Source organism: Diceros bicornis, unplaced genomic scaffold (assembly GCF_020826845.1).
Source record: "Diceros bicornis minor isolate mBicDic1 unplaced genomic scaffold, mDicBic1.mat.cur scaffold_97_ctg1, whole genome shotgun sequence".
Taxonomy (NCBI): Eukaryota; Metazoa; Chordata; class Mammalia; order Perissodactyla; family Rhinocerotidae; genus Diceros; species Diceros bicornis.
Genome location: NW_026691866.1, coordinates 1,187,808 through 1,213,387, shown reverse-complemented (window position 1 = coordinate 1,213,387; position 25,580 = coordinate 1,187,808). Strand labels below are relative to the sequence as shown.

The 25,580-nt window shown below is 45.9% G+C and overlaps 2 long non-coding RNA genes across 2 annotated transcripts; both read right to left on the bottom strand.

Moving 5' to 3' along the window:
- Nucleotides 1–7,319: 7,319 nt before the first annotated feature.
- On the bottom strand, nucleotides 7,320–9,574 carry LOC131403986 (uncharacterized). Its single transcript, XR_009219684.1, has 3 exons — nucleotides 9,540–9,574; nucleotides 8,985–9,054; nucleotides 7,320–7,401 (listed from the first exon to the last, which is right to left on the bottom strand). It is a non-coding gene; the product is annotated as an uncharacterized LOC131403986 (long non-coding RNA).
- A 2,009-nt stretch (nucleotides 9,575–11,583) lies between these two features.
- LOC131403988 (uncharacterized) lies at nucleotides 11,584–13,093 on the bottom strand. The gene is made up of 3 exons (XR_009219686.1): nucleotides 13,072–13,093; nucleotides 12,366–12,476; nucleotides 11,584–11,708 (listed from the first exon to the last, which is right to left on the bottom strand). It is a non-coding gene; the product is annotated as an uncharacterized LOC131403988 (long non-coding RNA).
- Nucleotides 13,094–25,580: the final 12,487 nt, after the last annotated feature.

Here is a 25,580-nt window from a genome sequence, read left to right as displayed (position 1 = left end):
TGAGATAAAAATCAGAGTGGTTTCCGCAAGAAAGAAATTTCTTTGGATATAGCAACAGAAAAGGTGTGATAAATCAATTCCTTATGAGGAATATTTGTAGATCTGATGACTAGAGAGTCAAATAGTTCTTGTTTGATGGTTAACAATTTATCTGTGAAAAATGGAGGAGGTCGGAATAGAGATTTATGGAACTCAAGAAATGGAAAGAAATGAGCAGAGCGTTAGGGAGCATTAGAGAAATGCATATAGGTCCATTGGTTGCTGTGATTTTCTGTTGGGATCCACAGGCTCCTGGTGCATTCTCTCTTCAGTGCAAGTGTCAACATGGCATGGCAGGTATTTGAAATCATCTGAAGTGGGCGGCTTGCAAGGCAGATATAATGGCAATAAGGAATCTGCGAGTATGGTCAGTGGGTGATTGAAATGATGGACTGTGGAATGCAGGATTAATAGAGAGGAGTAGGAGAAGAGAAGCAAAATGGTTGTGAAGATCTGCTTACTGGAGTAATATACTTTCTCGAAGAATGGTTACTTAGAGGGGAGTTCTTTGTGCCAAAAGTAGAAATGTGGAAATTTGTGGTGGGAATATGGTGTTTCTGAGTTACTGATTTGGGAGCAGGAGAATTTTGGGTGAAGATAGGATCAGGGTGTGGAAGTGAATGACTAAGGATGGAATAGTGAATAATTTCATTAGAGATGAGGCCGTAAAGGAGCTGTGGAGTCCTTGGAACTCTGTGTCCCAATAACAGTGGGCTGTGGGGCACCAGCATGTGTGTATTTGACCATGACAGAGAGAGGAGGAGAGGAAAGTCCTGAAGCAAGATGGCGGAGGGAAGTTGGTCTGGATTTGACACTGGATAATGACCTTGAGCTTTCTGTCCTTGTCTCACATCAGTTGATGGTGTCACTGAAGCCTGTTCTCCACATGTGGTCCCTGTACCAGCAACATCAACATCACCTCTTAGAAATGAAAATTCTCCATTTCTTCCCCAGACCTACTTGGGTTGAGATCCAGCACTCTGAGTTTTAAAAACCCTCCAATGATTGTGATGCACAGTGCGATTTGAGACACTTGTGTCCAGGGAGAGAAGGAGGGTGGAATATCCACGTGAGCTGAGGATGTTTTCCGTGGATGGTAGTCTTCATCATCCATTTTGTTCAAATTTCACATTTTATTTTGTTCTGAAAGAGAAAGCTCAAAAAATATGCCCAGGCTTCATAGTGGAAACAGTAAGACAATGAAACTAAACCCAATCAGAAAACTGAAGTTCTACGCACCCTGAATCCTAAGTAGCTGCATATTCCAGAGGCCAGTTACTGGACTAACTGCCCATCCTGGCGGTGAGGTCAGATGCAGTCAGTGGGAGGAGAACTTGGAGAAGCCCCAGCAAGTCTGTGGATACAGTAGACTGCAGGGACTCCAGGCCTGCAGCAGTGAAGGAGAACTCTTAAGTTCTTTGGAGTCGCAAATACCTTTGAAACAGTGGCACAGGCTGGTCCATGTGAATCTCTGGACCATGCTGGGGCCGAGGGATCTGCACACCAGCCCTGAGCCCACCTGGGCCACTGTCCATATTGGGCAGAGATGAGTCCAGGAATGGGTCTGGGCCACTCACAGCCCCTCTGCAGGCAACGGGCATCTTCTAGAGATATCAGGAGACAGACACAGAAAGTGAAGAAAAGCATGGGAGAGACTGACTGTGGCCTCGAGGACAGACGAGATTGCCGGGGAGGCAGAGAGAGCAAGGAGCCAAGAAAGGCATCCTGAAAACACAGTGAGGAAGGCAACATTGGTGCTGAAGAAAAGGAGAGTGGTGCCATTGAGAGATTCCCCATGAGACAGGCTTGACTCTCACAGCATCTCTTTGTAACATCCATCGTGATCTTGACATTTCATGTTAAACCTCAATTTTTATTTACCATGAGTTTTCTCCTTTTTATATTAAAATTGATAGGATAATTGTAGCTGAGGAATTAGTGTTTTGAACTTAGATTTGTTTTTTCTAGAACTGACACTCAATGAAGAGATGATACCTACTTGAATGAGATTTGTCTTTTAATGTATATTAAATCTGATGCCATAAATGTTTATTACGATTTTGCATCTAATTTGGTTTTTTTCTTTTTTGCTGAGAAAGATTCACCGTGAGCTAACATCTGTTGCCAGTCTTCCTCTACCTTGTGTGTGGGTCACCGTCACGGCATGGCTGCTAATGAGTATTGTAGGTCCGTGCCTGGTAACTGAACCTGGGCCACCAAAGCAGAACATGCCAAACTAACCACTCGGCCAGGGGCCAGCATTATGAATTTGCATCTAATTATAACATAAAATGCATCAATCTTTCTCTTCACTGCCACATGTTAATTCAGACATAGGTGATTTCTATATCATGAATTAAGTATCTCTTATCTGTTACCTGGCAAACTTGTGTAGCTTTGATTTTGGAATCTCCAGAATGAGCACACCCCCTGCGGGCATTATTTTCCACTTAGAGAAGCTTGCAGCAGGCTCATTGCCTTCCTTCCCACACGAGATCCAGAGTCGTGGAAATGGGTTCGCCTTGCACACAGCACAGAGCACATAGGAATTACTCCACAAACACGTGATAAGTGAATAATTGGTGGCATCATCAGGTCATTCACAGAAGCCAGACTGAGAGAGAGCTTCCTTAGGTCAGGAAGGAGAAGCATTCCTTTATATTTGTGAGGTTTTAATTTGTAACATTGTAATGTGAACAGCAAGTATACTATTTTTATCAAAATTGTGTTCTGAAGGTTTTCAAAAATCTCTAAATCTCAGAGTAGAGAAAAATCAATCTCTGTGAATCTGTTACTTGCTTCAAAGATTGTCAACTCATATACCATCTGGCTTTGTTTATCCTCACACCAAGACCCCAAGAATTAACCAGCTGAGATGGCTGAGAGCACATCATTTCAGCTGTAAATATTTCCGTTTCTGGTACAGATGAGGGAATTTTGGAACACAAACAAAATAACATTATCACACACAAAAATAAAAATGTCATTCGGATAATCAACTATCTAGTCAGTATCCAAAGTCTCCCAGTTTTCTCAAGGTTATTTCCTGGTTTTACATTTTCTTTGAGTCAGGATCTTAATGAAACCCTTCTTTTGCAATTGGTTGATCTGTTTCTGAAGTCACTTTTAATCTCTTGTTGGTTCATGCATCTTGGGATTTGGGTGGAATATGAGTGTGTGTGTTTGTGTGTCTACACCGATGTGTGAATTCTTTCTTTCCTGGATGGGAATGCCCTGAAAGGAAGGACCTGGGCTGTGGGAACCAGGATTTCTACTCTGCTTCTGGCTGAACTGAAAAGGCCTCCCTGGGTGACACTTGCAGCCTTCAGAAAGGAGGGGGAAGAAGTACCAAGGAATTCAAGACAATGGCCCTTGTCTTACAGGGTGTTTCCAGGGCATGATGTTCAAAATGCCGGGTGCTAACACTTTAGGTCCAGGTCGTCGGGTGGGTTCTCGGCATGAGCTCTGAGCAGTGTTTGTTAACCACCCACGTGGGGAGCATTTCAGTATTTTAATTGGTAAGGTTATGTCTGTTGTGTCTGTGGTGTCTAAGATTCGTGGCATTCCCCTGCTGGACCCACTTCTATACCTGCCCCTCTCCTGCCTCATCTTTCAAAACTCCCAACAGGAAAGTTTCACATCCCTGTAACACAAATCCATATAACCACAGCACAGACTGGGGAAAAGAACACAGCCGTCCCAGAGGCTACGTGCTCTATGCGCTCAGGCCAAGCTGCCCCTTTGGGACAAGTCAGTAACAACACGACTGAGTGTGTAAACTAGTGATTGTCTGAGACCATGGACCTGAGAACCTCATGGGCCCAGATGTCACCCAGGGCAGCAAGGGCTGGTGTGGGTCATTCCGTGGACAAGATTAAGGTCTATTGTCCTGGCAAACCAGAGCTCACCCCTGATCCATCAGGCCCAACTGGGGAGGAATGGCCACGATGTACCTGACAGAGAGGCTGGGGGCCTTCTAGGGAATTTCTACCCTAAAAGAATCCTACAGTGAAGTGCAGGGATGCTGGAACTCCTAATTCACAGGGAGCAGTGACGTTTATAGAACAAAGTCTTGTTGTAGGTTTAAAAGCTGCATCATGAGTCTTTCCCTCTAGACATGAAACAAGCGGGAAAAGGACTTCCATGGCATGGGCCAGGATCCCAGGAGGATTCCAGTCTAGGCGAAGGGTGAACAGGGAGCCCTAGAGGCGGCCTGATGGGGATGTCCTGTTGGCCCTTAGTCCATCTGCACATGGTCTTCCTCTGTCCTTGTCCGTTCCACATGCAAACTTTTATCTTTTTACATTTTTTCCTCATTTAGTGTTGATGCGAATCCAGACACTGATTAGAAAACGGCAAGTTCCAATATCTGATCAAAGAAACCTCAACAAGAGAAGCAAAAAACATTCCTTCTTCCTGGAAAGCTGTAGAAAGACAGCCGCTGTCCTGGGGAAGGACATGGTCCTGGTAAGTGCTATTTGAAAGACACCCACATTTCAGTGGTTATTGCTCTGCCTGGGAAAGTCCCTCCAACCTCTGCATCCAGGGAGATCTGAGGGGCTGTCTCTTCTCCTGGCCCAGGTGAACCACACTGAAATCCACCTGTCCTCTGAGGAAGGGGGACTTGAGGGTTACATTCAGTAGCCAGGGAGGAGGCTGGCCCTCCTCCCTTCTCCCACATACAATAAGCTGTGACCATACACAAGTTAATTCAAGGAGGAAAGTGAGATTCTGTGTCTCATTTACATGAGCATAAGAAGTGAAAGAACCACACCACAACACCCAGGCTGTGACAGAAACAGGATATAACGTAAGAGTCAAATCTACCATTTACTATTAAAGAAATAATATCACTCCTCCCCAATGGGTTAACAGTGGCTGGCATGGAGATGTCAGGGAATTGGAGGGGGTGGTGCCCTCCCTCTGGGTCTTTAGGGGAAACCAGGGAAAGTCTTAGGATGTCCTCGTTCACTCAGGGTGGCAAGAGCTGGCCCGGTGCACCCCGAGGGTCCCAGTGTCCCTGCTGGTCAGGAGGAGCTGCACTTGTGGTCTCCAGAGTGTGACGGCTCATCACCAAGGGCATGGTGGCTGAAGAGAAGAAACAGACTATTTTGAGGTCCCTCCCTGTGATTCATGGCACAACTCCCTGCCCCACTGCACTCTGATTCAAACCCTGTACCGAGTGCTCAGTCCATCAACAGCACCCCGTTTGTCCCTGATGCAGGAGGCATCATTTAGCATCACCCATTTCAGTGGATGCAACTGAATCCCAGAGAGGAGAGGGGAGCGGCCTGTCCCAGGCCTGCTCAGCAGTGGAGCTGGGATCGAGGCCCATGCTTAGCCCGAAGCTGTACTGAGCCCCTGGATTCAGTCGCTCCTGGTCCCAACACTCACTCGGCCCTGAACTGGAGGATGTCCGGTTCCTCTTTCTCCTGAAGAGCCGCATTTTGCTCGCCTTCTGGTGTGCGGGCTCCAGCCGGCAGGAGACCCAGTAGCTACAGGACAGAGTGGACCTGTGAGCTACCAGGAGCCACACCTCAGGTGCCCCTCCCAGAGCCTGCCAGCAGCTGAGTCCTGGTGCCCCATGGGTCACCACGCTACGAGTTCTGAGGCTGATCAGCGAGCCAGGCCACAGGCTCTGGAGCTGGCCATCAGAGATAGTCTGTCCTGCCCTCACCCAACTCCTGTCCCCCTCACCTCTCATGGACACTGATGGGCTCCATGGCCTGGAACCAGGCCCCAAATCGCTCGTCGGGCTCCAGGTCATATGCATTTGCAGCCTGCTGGAGCAGCTGGATCCTCCGGATGAGTTTGAATTTCTGGGAGGAAGGACAGGATGCAGACAGGGCTTGGGTGGGGAACGCTGCCAGGGACTTGTGTGGAGTGAGGATCTGGTCTGGGGTCTGTGCTCACTCGGGAACCCTCCTTCCTTCCCACTCCATTCAGGACTTGCCTGTCCTCACAGTTGGCTTGGCTTGAATTAGTTCCTCATCCAGGAAGGTGTCCTTGATGCCAGTCCCTCCCACACCCACCAACGTGATGGGATCCCCAGCTTTGTGGATCTGACTCTCCCAATAAATGTTAGACCCAAGGGATGAGGCCAGAGAAAGTCTTGCCAGGGGAGGTCTCTGATTTCCACATCCCCACCCTCCCCGTAGCTGCTCACGTCACACCATTTCTGAAAGTTGACCCGATTTCCCTGGAAGGGAGACAGCCAATGTCCATCAGAAACAGCCCCCTAAGCCCAGAACCAACCCCCATCCCACCCCTTCTCAGGGTGCAGGAATGTGAGGGCCCAGCAGAGGGCAGACCTTCCACAAAGAGAACTTGACACTGGGCCAGGCTCTGGGCTCCAGAGCAGGAGGGACAGGGGAGCTGAGGCCAGAGACCTTATGTAGCACACCCTCTCTCATGACAGACGGGGAGACTGAGGCCTCAGGGAGGAAGGGACAGCTGGAACACAGAAGTGCTTCCTCACTTGCAGGGGCTGATGGCACTCCCCCAGGGGCAGGGCCTGAGGGGGAGGCTGAATCCATCTCAGACACAGCATCCTGCAGCTCTGCAGGCAGGCAGCTATGAGCTTCCCCAGCCCAGGTAGACTGGTGGGGGGCTTATGCGGAGCGTCTATTGACACATTGCTAAGATGGGTCTGACTGCCCAACTCCCAGGGGTGGCCATGGGGCTCTCATGAGAGGAGGTTTGCCAGGTACTGAGAGCTCAGGTCCCAGTGCAGGGCTCTCGCCTCCCAAACCTCAGGATCCTGCTCCCTGGCCCCACCTCCAGACTCACTCACTTCCAGATCATCCTCCATCCCAATGTCCAGCAGCTTCAGGTGATAGAGGAACATGCCCAGGAAGGGGACAACACCCTGTGAAATCAGGGTGGGAGTGGTGAGATGAGTCCCTCCTCTCAGGTGCCCCCATGGACCCTCCCCCAAATCCCTTCACCCCAGCCTCCTGCCCACCACAGACTCCCACAGAGAACAGCCTAGGACCCTCAGCGGCCTCCCCCCAGTTGCCCCCTCCAGGGCCACCCAACTTCCCCAGTCACCTCCCAGGGGCGGCTTTTGGCAAATCCCAGGGTATGTGGTCCCTGCCCCTCCCCACCCTAACCCATCCTGGGCCCAGCCCTTCCAGGCCTCCTCCTGGTCACTTCCAGGGCAGGCCTTTCAGGCTCTTGGGCTCCTGGAGCTGGGCTGCAGGAGGAGGGACCCCTCTCTTAGGGAGGCCTCCAGCCGTGAGGTGAGTGACCTCTCCTCTGACACCTAAGACCCTCCCCCTCAGGCCACCTCACCTGCTGCTGCTGTCTCTCCTGGGCTCCCTGGGGGTCCATCTGCAGGGTGGCCCTCACAGATATCACCTCCTGCGGGGTCAAGGACAGGCTCAGGGAGGCCATGTTCCCTTCCCCATGGCTCCCAGGCCCCTGATCTTGGACCCTGGCCATCTGGTGTCTATGGCTGCTCCCATTCCAGGGTGCCCTGATGCTAGATCACTCCCAGCTCCAACACTCCCTTCTCTGTGCCCTCAGGCCTGCCCAGGCCCCTAAGCCTCTCTCCTCATCAGGAAAGTGTGAGGAGGACTCCCCATGCATCCCAGGGTCCCCTGAGGACTCAGTATCATCTGACTGTCACCAGTGCTGTCCCCTCCCCCATCGAGGAGGAGGAGCACAAAGCTCCTGCACGTTCCTCTCCCCCTTGTACCTCATCACCCCTGTGAGGCCTGCACCACAGATCATCTCTCTCCATTTCCCAGATGAGGAGACCGAGGCCCACAGAGGGGCAGTGACTTGCTCAGGGGCCCACAGAAGAGACCGCTCCCCCTCCCAGCCAGAGGCCCTGGCCCCCGGCCTTCACTCTTCCTCCAGACACACCTCGGACCAATGTCCTGTCCTCTGGACTCTCGGGGTTTGTTGAGGCCCTCAGTCAACCTGAGCCATGGATGGAGAGGCACAAGGTGTCTCGGGGTCCCATGCAAGTGGCTTCTGTGTTTTCCAGCCCCCTGGGATTCTCTGAGACCAGGCTGGCCCTGAGGCCATGCCAAAGTCCTTAGCTCCCTAGGATCCCCTCAGGATCTCCCTGCACAGAACTCCTCCTTCACTCACTCAGGAAGGGGACCCCCGTGTGCCACATCTGAGTGACAGTGTAGGAGTTGACCACGGCACTGGGTAATGGTGACATTTGCATCCTTTTTCACTTGGAAACTTCTAATGTCCCTTCTTCTTTCTCAGCTCTCATGTTTGAAGTCTGTGGTCTGAGCCTTTGTACAATCCTTAGGCCCCTCCTGCCAGGGCCTCGATGGAGGCCATTAAGAATCTGTCAGGAAGGTCCATTAAGAATCTGTAGGTTCCCTGATAATTCTCATTGCCATCTGGGGCGTATCCTTGTCGACAAGGCACCGGGGGAGACTCACTGGTTTGTCAGCAGTGACCACTATCGGGCTAGAGTGCACAGTCCCAGAGAGCACACAGTTCTGTCCCAGATCCACCATTTGGCCCAAGGCTGTGCAGCCCCTCTGTCGACAAGGCCTGAGTGCCCTCCCCTGCGAGCTGCAGTGAAGACAGAAGGAGCAGCAGGGGCCTGGCTTCCTGAGGACAGACTGGGCTGCTTTAGGAAGAAAGGAACCCCCACCCACTCCATCCACCCGCCAGCCTGAAGGATGGTGAGGGCCAGCTGATGGGTCTGCATGGAAGCCAGACACCTGCTCATTCTGCCACCTCCTCACCTCTTGCAACAGTCCAGGCGACACCACTGTATCCCGTGACCAAGGCCTCCTGCCCCAAACAGTCCCCACCTGACCCTGCAGCTCACACCCCCGCTTCCTGTCCAGCTGGATAAGACAGACCATTATTTCTCGGGGAACCTTAAGTGAAAAACTTACCAAAGCACATCCTGCCTGGTCCCTCCCCACCTCACCTCCCATCCTTCCAGATCTCCAGACTCCACTCACCTCCTTGAGAAGCTTCCTGCTCTCCCGGTGGCATGTTTGGAAGATCTTTTTAACTATTTGACAGTTCTTCCTGAGGAGGGAAAAAAGGAAAGAAACACTGTGGAGTGGTTTGAGGGTAAATCCCTTTTGTTTGAAAACCCAGAAGATCCAGACAGCCTGGATGAGCATTTTCACTGTGTCGTCTGAGCCCTGAGGTGTCTGGGACTGAGGAGGGGGCTCTCCTATTGTCACCTGGGGCCTCCATTCTCTTATTTTCTCAGCAGATGTGTTTTAAACAGTCTTAATTTCATGTGGACAGAGAGTTCTGTTGCTGCAAACACTTGAAAATCTTCAATTTGGTTCAAGCCATGATCTGTCACTTAGGGAAACTGATTCCTGAGGCAGAACGACTGGCCTAAGTTTTCAGAAAGACTTGAAGCCTGCCAACCAGGTCAGACCCTATCCCCAGGGTTTGCTGTCTGCCAGGGGGTCCCAACTGACTGAAGGGCAATGCCAGCCCTGTGGGGGGTGTCTGGTCCACCCAGGTGGTGCTCGCATGGAGAGAGGCCTACCCACCTGGACACCTGTCTCCACGTCTCTTTTAAACGTTTAATGGAGGGGCCCTCCAGAGCCCACAAGATCGCATGGAGAGAGGAAAGGTTCCTCAGGCCGTGGCATTCCTGGGGAAGGGAAGAGAATGAGCTGTGAGGGGGAGCTGGAGCCCTGCTTCCTCTGGCTTCTGTCGCCTCATTGACGTCTCCTGTCCTGGATGAGACAGTGGCTCAGGGAACCTGGGAAAGGCACAGCTGGAACCTGATGAGGAATACTTCCAGGGAGGAGGATTTCAGCTCAAGCCAAGAGAGGAGCCCAGGAAGGGGTGAGCTTCCCACCACTGGGACCAGGAGTCAGGTCATCGAGGCCTGGCAGGAGGGGCCTAAGGATTGTGCAAAGGCTCAGACCACGGACTTCAAACATGAGAGCTGAGAAAGCAGAAGGGGCAGTTCCACCGACTCCAGAGAGGGGCTCCCAGGGCCTCCCACATCTTACCTTGGCCACCTGGATCCAGAGCTCCACCACCCTGGCCCTGTCCTGGGCTGTCATGCTCGGGTCCCCAATGCAGGTGGTGACAATACATTCGACCACTCTGTTAAAGTGGGTCATGGTGGCATGGATGGTCGGTGCCAGGTGCTCAATGCCCCTGTTGTCACACTGGGACCAGATGGAGTCCAGGAATTCGTGGGGCCTCACTGTCTTGAAGAGCTCCTGGGGAGGACAGGGAGTGTCACCCAGCCCTGCCACAGCCCAGGTCAGCTTCCGCAGCCCCCAGTCCCAGGCCGGGTCAGTGGTGAGAGCTGGAGCTCAGGAAGCTGAGAATGTGGCCTGAGGCTTGTGGAGTCCCTGGGTGTTGCCTGTGTGCCCTGAGGGCACCCAGCACAGGATGACCCAGGAACCGATACTGTGGCGCAGGGAAGTGGCATTTGCTCGCCGCCCAGTCTCACTTCCTCCAAGCACCAGAACTCGGCTCCTGCTTGACCATCTCTAGGGGCATCTTCCACCCATTCTGACCATCCTGGGGTCTGACTCCTCTTTCAGATGCACATTCCCGCAAGGCAGCAACAACTACGGGCTTTGTTTGTCTGCCTTGTAGTCATGTACACATGAGGTGCCCAATTAGTGCTGAGGCTGTTGAGGCCTCCTGGGCAAATGAGTGAACTACCCAAGGACGAGACAGCACTTCGTGTGCTCCCCTCCCCCACCAAAGCGCAGACTCTGCCCAACTTCCTCTCTGCTCCACCTCTTCCACCTGCACAGCCACTCTGCATGGCAGCTGCTCTCACAGTCCATCCCTACTGTCCACATGAGGACAGCAAAGGCTTGGGAGTTAAGAAGGCTGCTCAGGTCACATGAGGGTAAGTGGGGAAGCAAGAGGTTGGACCGAGATCATGGGATTCTGGATGAGGAAATGGCAGGTCGGGGGCAGCTGATGGCACAGGGAAGGCCGGCCCCACCTGCCCTGAGAGCCCCGCTGCTCACCACATCCATCAGTGTTAACTGCTCTGCCACCAGCCGGGGAGGGAACTCCAAGAAGTCAGGCTTCTCCTCCCTCAGCAGGTTCTTGGTGGTCACATCCCAGGGGCAGGTGGGCTCTGGGGCTGGATCTGGCTCTGCTGTTATCTCTCCAGGTGGAGGGAGGATTCTCCCTGGAGCCAATGGTCCAGCTGGCTCCAGTTCAGGAGCTGACACTGGGGCTGGAGCTGAGGTTGGTGGTGGCTCTGGCCCTGGAAGGACTGATGGAGGTGACACTGGCTCCAGCTCTAGCACAGGTGGTGGAACTAGAGCTGGAGCTGGATCTAGCCGTGGAGCTGGCCCTTGCTCTGGCTCTGGAGCTGGAGGGAGTTCTGGAGATGGTACTGCAGCAGGAGAAAGAAACAGTGTCACTCAAGTAGCTGACTTCCCCTGTTCCTGTCAAAGCCAGGAAAGACCCCACTGCCCTGAAGTGAACCAAGCCTCTGAACACTCTGCAACTTGTCTTCCAAGACTGCAGTCGCCTCACCTTCCAGCTCTGCCTCAATGGGCCGTGGATGCTCCAGCTGGACCTGGAGAAGGTAGGCGTGGCCCTGCAGCCCCGAGCCAGGCAAGCTGAGATGCAGAGAGGCCAGCTTCATGCTGAAGCAGGGATAGTGCAGGAGCTCCCAGAAATCCTGCAATGGGTCCAGGCAGGTTTCCACCAGAGAAGAGATGGCACTGGGGGAAACAATGGGGCAAGAGAGTCAGAGGCCTGGCCTTTCCCTCCACACTTCTCACCCAAGGCACCCTGGCTTGGGTCTGGGCCCTATGCCTGCCCCGCTCCATCCAGGTGAGAGCCACCTGGCAGCCCTGACCCCTGTGAGGCTGTCCTGGCAGTGGCAGGCCTGCTTATCCAGCAGGTTGACACAGAGTCTGTTGTGACTCTCTTCCCACGGACACTCTTCTCCTGAAGGTCTGGGACACAGCCCACCCCAGCCCTCCATGCACTTGTGCAACTGGATTGAGCACTGAGACAGATTTGTGACCAGGTTCCTCACACACCTCCTGTTCTGGGCCTGGAGGCGGTGGTCAGAAGAGGTAGATGTGGAGAAGGGGAGGCAGATTCAAATGGGTCTGTGGTGGGAATGGGTTTCTAGGGGAGAACTCAGCCCAGCCACCCCTCTGGTTCCCAGGGGTCCTGGCACCCATCCATAGCTCTTTGACTCCTGTCCTCCTGGAGTGGAAGCCACCGGGCCTCTGCCTTCCCGTGGGAATCAAAAGATGCGTGAGATGCGGCTTCTGACAGGCTCCCCTCAGCCACAGCCTCCATCTCTCCCCCCACAGCTTGTTCTTCAGAGACAGGAGGCCACCCTTCTGGACCCAAAGACCACTCACTTTTTTAGGTGGTCCTGCGCTCTGCCCTCCTGGCTGGAATAAGGGGAGATGCCTCCAGATGTCAAGGAGGCTATGAGGGCATCCCTTGGGATGGACGGTGGATGACAAGACCTGCGAATGATGTCTAATGTCAATGTCTGACTCTCAGACGGAAATTGAGGCCACGCATTGTGTCTCCTTCATTCACTGAGTTTACTGTCTCCAAATGTCCTGCATGCAGTAGGTGCTTAATCTACATGGTTGAATGAATGTAGTCCACCCAGAACCATCCCAGACACCTGAGTGGGCCTAGGGCCTCTCTGCTGCCCCAGAGATCCTTGACTGGCTGCCCCAAGGAAAAGGACCAGGACCAGCTGGATGGACTCTCCAACTCCTTGACAGGGTGGTTTCCATGTGCTTTTCCAAATTCAGAAAGGCCGCATCTCAGAGATGGGTGAGGCAGACTACTTTTCACGGGGAAGAGAGAAATAAACAACATGAACAACCACAGCACGTCCACAGCCCTCTCTGCAGAGCCAGGCACCAGGTAAGCACCCGCCATGGCTGATCCCATTAGTTCCTACAAGATCCCCATGAAATTTATCCTCTCCCAACCTACTTTTCAGAGGAGCAAACTGAGGCTCAGAGAGATTTGGTGACACTCCCAGGACACACAGCTGGCAGGGGGCAGAGTCACCACTGTGCTGAGGAGGGAGTGGCCACTCACCTAGTAAACAGCTGGTCCAGGACCTGGTGGGATGTGTCTAAGGCCGAGTAGTTGACCATGAAGGTGGTGAAGCTAGAGATGTTCCTCCTCAGGAAAGCTGGTGCGATGGACTCTGTCAGCTTCTCCATCATGCCTGTCTGGAGGGCCCGCATCCTGCAGGCCTCATTGAAATTCACGGTGGACTCATGCTCACACTGAGGGAGAGGAGGAGGTACATACACTCAATGACATCATGGTGAACCACCGGGAGGATTGAGGTGACTTTCTACCCTCCTGTGTAGCTGGTGGGAAGGAGTGGAGGTCCAGATTCCTTTGGGAGTGAGACTGTGGAACACTCTAATGAGAAAACCCTGGGGGGTTCCAGGGGAGACTCAGATTTGAGTCTGCATTCTAGTAGTGCCTTGGTCATCTCAGAGTCCTGGGTATGAAGACCCCTCTGCACCCACACTCACCTCAGACCAGCCCTCTTCATTGATGGACTGGTGCACCTGTGTCCTCTCCAGGGAGATGGCGAACTGGAAACTATCTACCAGCTCCTCAACCATCACTTTGGTGCAGCTCTGCAGTGACAGTGCCCAGAAGTCAGGCCAGGAGGCATCAGGGGCCTGCCTGGACTTTGCCACAGAGGGAAACCCCACCACAGTTCAGGCACAGAGGGGCATCTGCATAGTCTCCATGAGGGAAGGAATGTGATGACACCTCGATGGCCTGGGATTCACATGTGGGTAGAAGAGCTTGGTCCCCAGCACTCACCATCCTCTCCTGCAGCCAAATCTTCAGTATGAACATGACACACCACCAGATCTCCACCATTTAGCTACCTGCTCCTGCTCAGGGTGGTTCCTCCTCATACTACCTTCTCTAACTCCACCTCCCACATACATACACACACACACACACACACACACACAATGAGGGTCAAGGGGTGTGGGGCTGTCCATTTGGGATCACAGTTGTGGCCTGACCTAGAGTGGCCTGCCCTGGGCTATGCTGTTACCTGATGGTTCCTCCTGCCAAAAGGCCACAGACATTCGAGGTGAGGGCTGAGCCAATGTCTAAAGCGACTTAACATGCTCTCATTCTTGGCTTTCCGGGGGCCAGAGCCTCGGAAAGTCACGGGACAACACGAGAACATCCTGCTGTGTCCAGTGTCTCCACTCAAATGAACTGGACAGGAGGCTGTGGTTACAATGTGGGTGCCTGGTAACCAGAGTTCTAAGTTCTGTTGGGGGCTGTCACCGAGGAAGTGAGGTCACTTCTTCAAGGTTCTATTACTTGGCCCCTTCCTTCAATCAGACCCACCCAAAGACCCTGCTAGGCTGTTGGCTACTCTCCCTCCTTGCCCATGTCATCTCCATCACTGTACACAAATATCCATCACCACCCTCCCCACAGCTCCTTGGGAGCGGAACCAGTGGCCAGCTTTGAGGAGACAGAGCTGAAGTCACACCTCTTTTATCCTACCAGTTCTGTGTCCTGGAAAAGCCACTGTGCCTCTCAAGATCTCCCCAGTCTCCCAACCTGCACAATGGGGATGGTGCTCAAAACAGCTTTCTAGGAACATCGTCAGGTGTATATGAGATAATACCTACAACACCTGTGGATTGCTGTCACATGTGTCTAATGCTGAACCTCCCATCTATGTCAGTTCCATCTGTGCAGCCTCCACAAACCCCCACTCCATACTTCTTGTCAGACATCATTGGCATGAATTTGGTCTGGTCACTCTTATGTGCAAGAGGGGTTAGGAATTTTATCTTTTAGTTTCTTGAATTGCCACCCGAAATAAAACTGATTCTCTGTTCTGAATATTAAGGGAGAAGGTGAACAGTGGGAACTACCCATGCTCTCTCCCTACACTAACCTTCAAGTTGAAGGGGAGGAGATCATCTTTTCAGATGAATCAAGCATGTATTTACCTACCACAGGCTCTCTTTTCTTGTTGTTTATTCATCCACAGAGAACAAGAAGTCTTGCTTCCAAACCAGAATGTATGAGACGTCCACTGCCCTCTGTTCCCAGCAGAATGACCAGAACCAATTTGTTGGCTTTTATTTGCCTGCCCCTTGTAAGTAGATCTGAGAACATTCTTTCTATGTTCTTCATAGAGTGGGTCTGGGAGGGTCTGAGGTTGTAGAGAATTGTAGGCAAATAGCAGGCTTCTGAAAAACTGAGTCAAATTGGAATCTCTGTAATTCAAAGAAGGAGAGTGATATCAGCATCATGGTGGAAGAAGACACCTCCTGTTTTTCTACTCCTGCACTAACAATGCTTTGGCATCCATCCATAGACAAAAGTGCCTTTGTGGGAGAAGTGGGATCCAGCACCATATGGCAAGGGACCCAGAGGGAGTCTCACCCAGCCATGCATCTGGTAATAGGCAGACAGACCTCGGTCCCAGCTCTGGACCCTGCAGTGGCCCGTGAAGCAGCTCAAGCTCCTTTCAGCTGCTGCATGGAAACCCCTGAAAACACTGTCTTAGATCATGACACACAGAGGAGAGGGCCTTTGTGGAAGTCCAGGTTTCAAGAAGAGAAGTTCCAGCCCTCTGTTGGAGCACAAAAATATGAGTGTGGATGGGTTGAAGAGTTTGGGGGCATTGGCAGATAGGTACTCTTAGAGGGCTTTAAAGGATGTGGATCCTGTAACTGCACTGAGCACTCCATCAAGAAGTCTCCCACGACTTGTGGGGTATACCTCACCCATGGATCTCCCCAGCTGGCCTTTAGGCACCCCCAGTGCTCTGCGTGCCCCACATACACACACCTCCACCCTAGGGCTTCTTCCCTGTGTATGCTCCCAACAGTGGTGGTTAGAGTGAATTTTGGAGGACAGCTAGTGAGCACGTGCAGAAACTTGGTCCAAATCCGCAGGCCAGAGAGAGACCACAAACTTGAGGTTTCACACAACCTCTGGAATACAAAAGGGAGGCTGTCAGCGCCCAGCCTATTACATCACAGCATCAAGAGAATGCATACAAGCTGGAGAATTCTGCCGTTAATGAACAAATTAAAAATGCTGGGATTATACTGGTATAACACATTAAAATACAAATGTATTATTGAAACATATATTAAGTTTAAAAAAATGACATTTCAAATGTTGGAAAAATTAAGTTTGAGAAACCTTGTAGGTGGTCAGTAAACATCTGTCCCTCCCTCCCTCTCCAGATCAGCCGTATGTATATGTATAAATACACACACACACACATATATATACCCACTGTAAGTTCTATATATAGAGAGACGCATATGTGCATGTGTGTCCACAAACACTCACACATATATATAATGCATGTACCTATGTATATCATATATATGTATGTATACATGATAGAATACTCACATGCACATGTGTATATCTCTACAATTTCACCTTCAATAAGGTAAATTTCTGGTTTGTATTGACTCTAAATAACTCTGCATTTTAACTTGTTAGGTCTGTTTCGGTTTGTTTTCCCCAAACGTTCTGGTTAGTCCTCTGGGCACTTCTCAGTTGGATAACTGTTATGTTTTTCATTTGTTGTTGTGCTTTCATTTTCTCTTTTTAATAAACATATTTGTTGAAATAAGACATACAATCAGAATAGAGCACAAATCCAAGTGTAAAGATTGATAAGTTATCCAAAAGTGTACACATGTGTTAACACCACCCAGGCCAACAAACAGAACATGACCAGTTCTATTTACAGTAGATTATACATGATGTATATAATAGATAATAACCGCAGTTACCCAGATTATTATTTCTCCTTTTCAGGAAGTAGCACACTGAATGGCAATGCATAAAGCAAATTTAGTCATGATGTGGCCTCCTTCAAAAATATAACTGGATTGGGAAGGTTAATTTTTTTTAGGAATACATGAGTTTAGTTCCAGAAAAAAAGAGGCTTGTAAATTTCCTTTCCTGTAATGACCTTGTAAGATTTTTGTAGCAAAGTTAAGCTATTCTCATAAAATAAATCAAAAAGTTTTCCCATTTTTCCTGTTCTGTGGAAGAGCTAGAGTCAATGTGTATTATTTCTCTCCTGAATGTCTGGTGGAATTTGCCAGCAGAGGTGTTGGCCACGATGAAATGCGGGAATGTTTTAAACATACAGATCAATGGAACAGAACTGAACGACCAGAAATAAATCTATACACCTATGGTCAACTGATTTTTCACAAGGGTGCCAATGGTGCTGTGACAATTGAATAGCTATATGCAAAAGAATGAAGTTAGACCCTAACCTTATCCCATAAGCAAAAGTTTACTCAAAATGGATCATACACTTAAATTTAAGAGCTAAAACTATAAAACACTTAGAAGAACACACAGGCATAAATCTTCATGACCTTGTATTTGGCAATGGACTCTGAGATCTGACACCAAAAGCAGAAGCAACTAAATAAATGAATAAATAAGTTAAACTTCATCATCAAAATTAAGAACTTTTATGCTTCAAAAGACACTATCAAGAAAGTGGAAAGACAATCTAGAATGGGAAAAAATATCTGCAAATCATATATCTAATAAGGACCTTGTATTCGGAACATATATTAAAAAGCTCTTGGGGCCAGCCCAGTGGTGTAGTGGCTAAGTTCGCGCCCTCCACTTTGGCGGCCCAGGGTTCATGGGTTCTGATCCCAGGCACAGACCGACGTACCGCGTATCAAGTCATGCTGTGGCTGCGTCCATATAAAGTAGAGGAAGACGGGCACGGATGTTAGCCCAGGGCCAATCTTCCTCAGCAAGAAGAGAAGGATTGGCAACAGAAGTTAGCTCAGGGCTGATCTTCCCCACCTCCTCCCCCAAAACAACTTCTTACAATTCAGTAATAAAAAGACAACCCAATTTAAAAATAGGCAAAGAATCTGAACAGATATTTCTCCAAAGAAGATATACAAATGGCCAATAAGCACGTGGAAAGATGCTCAGTATCATTAGTCATAAGGGAAACGCAAATCAAAACCACAATAAGATACCACTTCATACCCACTAGAATGGCTAAAAGTAACAAGTTAGATAACAAGTGTTAGTGAGAATGTGGAGAAACTGGAACCCTCAAACACTGCTACAGGAATGTAAAATGTTGCAGCCACTTTGGAAAATAGTCTGGCAGTTTCTCAAATAATTAAACATAGAGCTACCATGTAACCCAGCAATTCTACTCCTAGGTATATATCCAACAAATGGAAACATGTCCACACAGAAACTTGTACATGAATGTAACAGCATCACTCATAATAGTCAAAAGGTGGAAACAACCCAAATGTCCATTGACACACAAACAGATAAACAACATGTGGTATATCCACACAATGAAACATTATTTGGTCATAAAAAAGAATGAGATACTGACATATGCTACAACATAAATGTACCTTGAAAATATAATGCTAAGTGAAAGAAGCCAGCCAGAAAAAAAAACCATATACTATATGATTCTATTCATAGGAAAGTCAGAATAGGGAAATCTATAGAGACAAAAAGTAGCTTAGTGGTTGCTTAGGGATGGGGTAAACAGGGTCAGGGGATAAAGGGATGGTAGCTGAAGGGTTCAGGCTTCTTTTAGAGGTGATGAAAATATTCTAAAATTTACTGTGGTGATGGTTACACACATCTGCGAATACATAAAACAACCCACTGAATTATAAACTTTATATGGGTGAATTGTATGGTATGTGAATCATATCTCAATAAAGCTGCCTAAAAAATGTAGTAGCCAGCTCCAAAAAAAAAAACATCATAGTGAAGAAAGCAGAATGTAGGGTCAGGGAGCAACATCACTTTTGTTCATTATTAATCCTTCCTGCCCTTAAAGCCATGCCTGCATGTTTGCAAAAAAAAAAAAGGACTAAATGAAGTAGACGAGTGACAGGATAAAAGCAGAGTAGGAAACCCTGATTTCACCACATGAAAAGAGCACAATTCTACACTATGCAATGTCACCAAAAATTAGACATAAAAATATCCTCACTTATACCTGGACATACAAACTACTAAAAACTAACTTACCAAATAAATTTCTGAAACATCAAATGAGTCTGTGTTAAGGCATCGTTTGAAGAACTTAACTTGTATTAATTGATTTAACCCACACAACCACCCTATGTGGTACATATATAGCTGATCTTCATTATTTACAAGTTCCATATTTGTGAATTCACCTAATCACTAAAATTTTTTTGGAATCCCAAACCAGTATTTGCAGCATTCTCATGGTCATTCGCAAACATGAGCAGAGCAGTGAAAAATTTCAGTCTATCAACACACACGTTCCAGTTGAGGTCAAACAAGGTGACACTCTGCCTTACTTCAGCTCTCATACAGAAATGACCAGAGAATAGAGATGGTAGGGAGCAGTGTGGTGTAATGCAAGAAGCTCCAGTTCTTTAGAGTTCAGGAGAGTTTAAGTCATTTTCCCAAGATCAGAAAGCTAACGAATGGAGGACTGCATGAGCCAAGGACACAAAGTGAAGAAATTGATGGTTGAATGAATTCATCGTTAAAAGGCTAAAAAAAGAGATAAAACGAGATCATAAAAAATACTTAAACCAAAAGTAGAAAAAATGGAGAACGGAAACAAAAAACAGATGAGACAGAAAACAAACAGTAAGATGACAGATTTAAATCTAACCGTATCAATAATCACATTCAACGTAAATGTTCTAAATGCCCCAATTACAAGGGAGAGACTGTGAAAACAGTGTGGCAGTTCCTCAAAAAGGTAAACATGGAATTACCATATGATGTTGCAATTCCACTCATAGGTATATACCCAAAGAAATGAAAGCAGGAATCACTCACAGGTATACACCCAAAGCACTGATGTGGCATACAGATACTTGTCCACCAATGATCACAGCAGCATTATTCACAACAGTCAAAAGGTAAAAATAACCCAAGTGTCCAAACAAAATGTGATAAACACATACAATGGGATATTAGTCAACCTTAAAGATGAATGAAACTCTGATATATGCTAAACATGGATGAAACTAGAAAACATGCTAAGTGAAATAAGCCAGACACAAAATGCCAAATACTATATGACTCCACTCATCTTAGGTACCTAGAATAGGCAAATTCATAAGACAGAAGGTAGGGGAGAAGGGAGAACAGGGAATTATTGTGTAATGGGTATAGAGTTTCTGTTTAGGATGATGAAAAAGTTACAGAAATGAAGAGTCACAATGGTTTCACAATATTGTAAATGTACTTAATGTCACTGAATTCTAAACCTTATAATGGTTAAAATGGCAATTTTTATGTTACGTATATTTTGCCACAATAAAAAAAAAAAGGGCAGAGATCATCAAACTATAAAAAAGCAAGACCCAAGTGTATGTTGCCTACAAAAACAAACACTTTAAATATAAAGACACAAACAGGCTAAAAGTAAAAGGATGGAAATAGACCATGCTAGCACTAGTCAAAAGATCTGGCTACATTACTATTGGACAAAGTAGACTTCAGAGCAAAGAATATTACCAGGGATAAAGAGGACCACTTTATAACGATAAAGGAGTACATTCATCAAGAAGACATAACAATCCTAAGCATTTATGTACCTAATAAAAGAGCTTCAAAATGCAAGGAGCAAAAAACAATGGAACTAAAAGAAGAAACAGACAAATCCAAAAAATTATAATAGGAGATTTCCACACCCCTACCAATAATTGACAGAACAAGGAGACAGAAAATCAGTAAATGTTGATCAAGTCTTTCATATCCCATCAACAAACGTGATAACATTTATAGAACACTCCACCCAATAACAGCAGCACATATATCTTTTTAAAGTCAAAATGAAACATTTACCAAGACCACATCCTGGGACATACAACAAATCAGATAAGCTTTTAAAAGATTCAAATTATGCAAAGCATGTTCTCTGACAGGGGAACTAAATTAGAAATCAATAACAGAAAAAAAGTCTGGAAAATCCCCCAAATATTTGAAAATTAAATAATACTCTTCTAAATAAGCAATGGACCAAAGAAGAAGTCAAAGAGGATATCAGGAAATATTTGTTACTGAATGGAAATGAAAACACAACATGTCATTATTTGTGGCATAGAGTTGAAACAGTATCTAGAAGGCTGTTTATGGCACTCAACACCTTTATTAGAGAAAATGCAACGTACCAAAGCAATGACCTAAGTTTCCACCTTAAGAAATAAGGACAAGAAACCCAAGCTAAACACAAAGTGAGCATAAGAAACAAATAAGAGCAGAAGTTGATGAAAAAGAAAACAGAAAAACAACAGAGAAAAATCAATGAAACCAAAAGCTAGTTCTTTGAGATCAGTCTAGCCAGACTATTAATGGAACAAAAGAGAAAAGACAAAATTAGTATCAGAAATAAGAGAGGTGACATCACCACATTTGCTATCAATAGTAAAAGGATAATAAGGAATACTATGAACAACTTTTGTCAACACATTTGACTACTCAGATGAAATGGACAAAACCTGTGAAAGTTAAAAATTACAACAACTCATTCAAAAAGAAATAGATAATCTGAATGGCTCTATATCTACTAAAGAAATTGAATTTGTAGACAAAAAGCTTCCCCCAAAACTTCAGGCCCAGAAAGCTTCACTGGTGAATTCTACCAAAAATTTAAGCAAGAAAGAACACCAATTCTAGACACACCCTTCCAGAAAACTGGGGAGGGTATATACCGCACAGCTCAATCTGAGGCCAAGGTTACTCAAAAACTAAAACTAGACAAAGACATTTCAAGAACACTACAGACAAATATCCTTTTTGAACATAAATGTAAAAACGTAAATGAAGAAATCTTTAGCAAATTGAATCCAACAGTATATAAAAATAATATACCATGACCAAGTGGGATTTACCCAAGGAATGCAAGGCGAGTTTAACATTTCAAAATCAATGTAATTCATCATATTAAAAAACTAAAAACAGAAACCATGGGATGAATTAAAACTATAAAACATCTCTAAGAAAACACAAGAGAGAATCTTAGTGACCTTGGCTTTGGCAAAGATTGTTAAATACAATGCAAAGAGCGGAAATATAAAAAAATATATAGAAAACAGACTTCATTAAAATTAAAAACTTCTGTTCTTTGCACTGGTAAGAAGTAAAAAGGTAAGCCACAGAGTAGGAGAAAATACCTGCAAAAGATATATCAACACGTAAGAAACTCTACAATTCAATAAGACATACAACCCAACTTAAAAATGAGCAAAAGATCTGAATAAACACCTTGCTCGAGAAGATATACAGCACGCAAATAAGCACCTGAAAAGATGGTCAACATCATCTGTCATCAGTCAAATGAAAATTAAAACGACAATGAGATAACACTAGACTAGAATGGCTAAAACTAAAAAAGACTAACCAGACTAAGTGCTGGAGAGGGAGTGGAGCAACCAGAACCTGCACACATGCTGGCGGCAATGTAAAATCGTACAACCACTTTGGAAAACAGCTTGGCAAGTTTTTAACTAATCACACACCTACCACACAATTCAACCATTTCACTCCTGAGTATTTTCTCTAAAGAAATGAAAGCACATGTCCACACAAAGACTTGTACACCAATGTTCACACAAGTTTTTTTTTTTAATAGCCCAAAACTGGAAACAATCCAAATGTTCCTCAATCAGGTGAAGGAACAAACAAAATGTGACACATGCACAACACAGAATACTACTCAAAAATAACAGGAAATGAACTATTGATATATGTAAGAACATGGGCGAATTTCTAGAATAATTATTCTGAATGAAAGTAACTGAGCCAGGTAAAACAAAGAGTACATATTATATAATTCCATGTATATAAAATTGTAGAAAATGAAAACTTATCTACAGAGTCAGAAATAAATCAGTGGTTGACTAACGACAGGCAGCACACAGTTGTAGGGAGGAATAACAAAGGGCCAGAAGGAATGTTTTAGAGGTGACGCTCATTATCTTGATTATGGTGATGGTTTCATGGATGTACACATATCTCAAAATGTATTAAACTGTACACTTTAAATATGTGCAGTTTGTTGTAGGTCAATAATACCTCAATAAAGCTACAAGAGGAGGAGGAGAGGAGGGGGAGAACAGAGAGACGAAAGAAAAATAAATCAGTCTAGGAGGATCAGGATCCAGAGTTCAGAGAGGGCAGTGAAAAAGGAGGTCAAGAAACAATCAAGGAGCATTCCCTAGAACTGAAGAACACAAGTCCTCAGCCTCAGAGTCAGCCAAGCACCGATCAAAATAAACTGAAATTTTAAAAAAATCTATACCTAAGTACATAATCATGAACACTTAGACTACCAAGGATAAAGATCTTGAAAAAATTCAGAAAGAAAAATAGATCAACTACAAAAGAACGAAAGCAGAACATAGAAATTAAGAGCATGGCCTTCCTGATTTTGACAATGGCTCTGCCATGTATTAGCCAAGTGACCCTGAGTACATTACTTAACCCCTCTGTGCTTCAGTTTTCTCATCTGTAATAGTAATAATAGTAAGTAGTAGTAGTCATGTGGTTGTTATGAGAATTTAATAAATTAATCTATAAAGTGCCTAGAACAGTGCCTGGTATGTGTTAAATACTACATAAGTATCGGTTAAATAAATAAATCACATTAACATTCAACTTCTCATCAAAGGGCCGGCCCAGTGGTGCAACCAGTTAAGTGCTAGCACTCCGCTGCGGCGGCCCATGGTTCGCCGGTTTGGATCCCGGGCGGGCACCGACGCACCACTTGGCAAGCCATGCTGTGGCAGCGTCCCATATAAAGTGGAGGAAGATGGGCACGGATGTTAGCCCAGGGCCAGTCTTCCTTAGCAAAAAGGGGAGGATTGGCAGATGTTAGCTCAGGGCCGGTCTTCCTCACAAAAAAAAAAACTCATCAAAAATACTGGATGACGTAAGTCAAAACAGCGAGTTTGGATGTGGAACCATGTAAAGAGGAAAAATAACATTTTCTAATATTAATAATGGTATAGTGAAAAGGTTAATCTCATATATTACTTGTCATAAGTATAAATTGTTAGGAGCTTTCTGGAGAAAAATTTACCACAGAAAAAATTAGCATGAGCTTCAAAATCATTTAAAGTATTTAATTCAGCAATTACACCTCTAGGAACATTCAGAGCGATACATACATAGAGATACGACTCAATCTTAAAAATAGGATACATCAATATGCTGGAATAATGGTTTGCAAGATAAATCAAGTGGAAAAAAATATACCAAAATGTTGAGAGCAGCTCTCTTTATGTAGGAGATTACAAGCAAATTTTGCTTTCATTCCTTATATCTTTCCCTATATTTTTTAGCTTGTTTTTCTACAATTGATATGTATTATTTTTGTAATTAAGTTCAAAATGAATTAATTTTTATACTACATTAAAAATGGTGTTCACCGAAAACATTTAGTCCACATGAAATGCAAACATTATACCATCAAGTGAAAATCAATGTTCATACTTGTATATGGCAAATTATTCCAATTTTGTTTTATTAATTTATATGCATAAAATTATTGAGAAGAAATATAAAAAACATAAACAGAAATTATCCATTGGTTTAGGACATATCACTGATAAATGTAGCTTCTTCATTTCTGTCTGCATTTTCTAGTTATTTAAAATGAACCTGTGTGCTTTCATAATCTGGAAAATATATCCATAAAATACTATCTAAATAAGTCTACCATGTATAAAAATTGCCTGCTTTACATGGAACAGTGAGGTAATTCAAATTATATTGCACACAAATTACCATCTTTACCTGAAATGTCAGAAGACATCCACATTAGCTACTATCAGCTGTATCACTCTCATCACAATCACCATGATTTCGTGTACAGCACTAACCTCATTGGTTTATTATCCCCTGCATTCTGTCCTGCATTTGCAGTGCTGAGGAGTTTAACCACTGCAGTGTGAGTTGGAAAGAGAAAGAATACGGAATCGAGGGATTTGCCTTTGTGCTACTTAGTGGCTGAGAGACTTTGGGTAAGTCATTTAACCTCTCTGTGCCTAAGACTCCAAATGTTATAAATGGAGGTCATAGTTTTCTCACTAGTTCAGTTGCAAGGATTAAAATAAATAGTGATATAAAAATGAGAACCAAAGTATAATTGAGTGTCACTTATGATTATTTTTATGCATGTTGATTTATGTTCTATCCTGTCTCTAAAGAAATTCTGAGGTGACTTTCACCCCAAAACGTACACAACGAAAACATTAAATCACAAATAGAAATAAATAAATAGAATATTTAAAAAAAGACTACAAAGAGATCAACCATTAGATTAAGAGAATTGCCAAGACTAAGTTTAAGTTTGGCTCCTGAAAGCCACAGTGGTTCTTAGGACTGAAAAATAAAAGGAAGCATACAATTATTTAGACAAAATATGGAGTACTTTTAAAATGATTCTAAAATATATTTTTCAAATAGGATTATAAATCTGGATATCAGCATATTCTGGTTGCTAGGAATGGTTGCTAACAACACTTTGCTTAACAAAAAGGGAAGTTTCT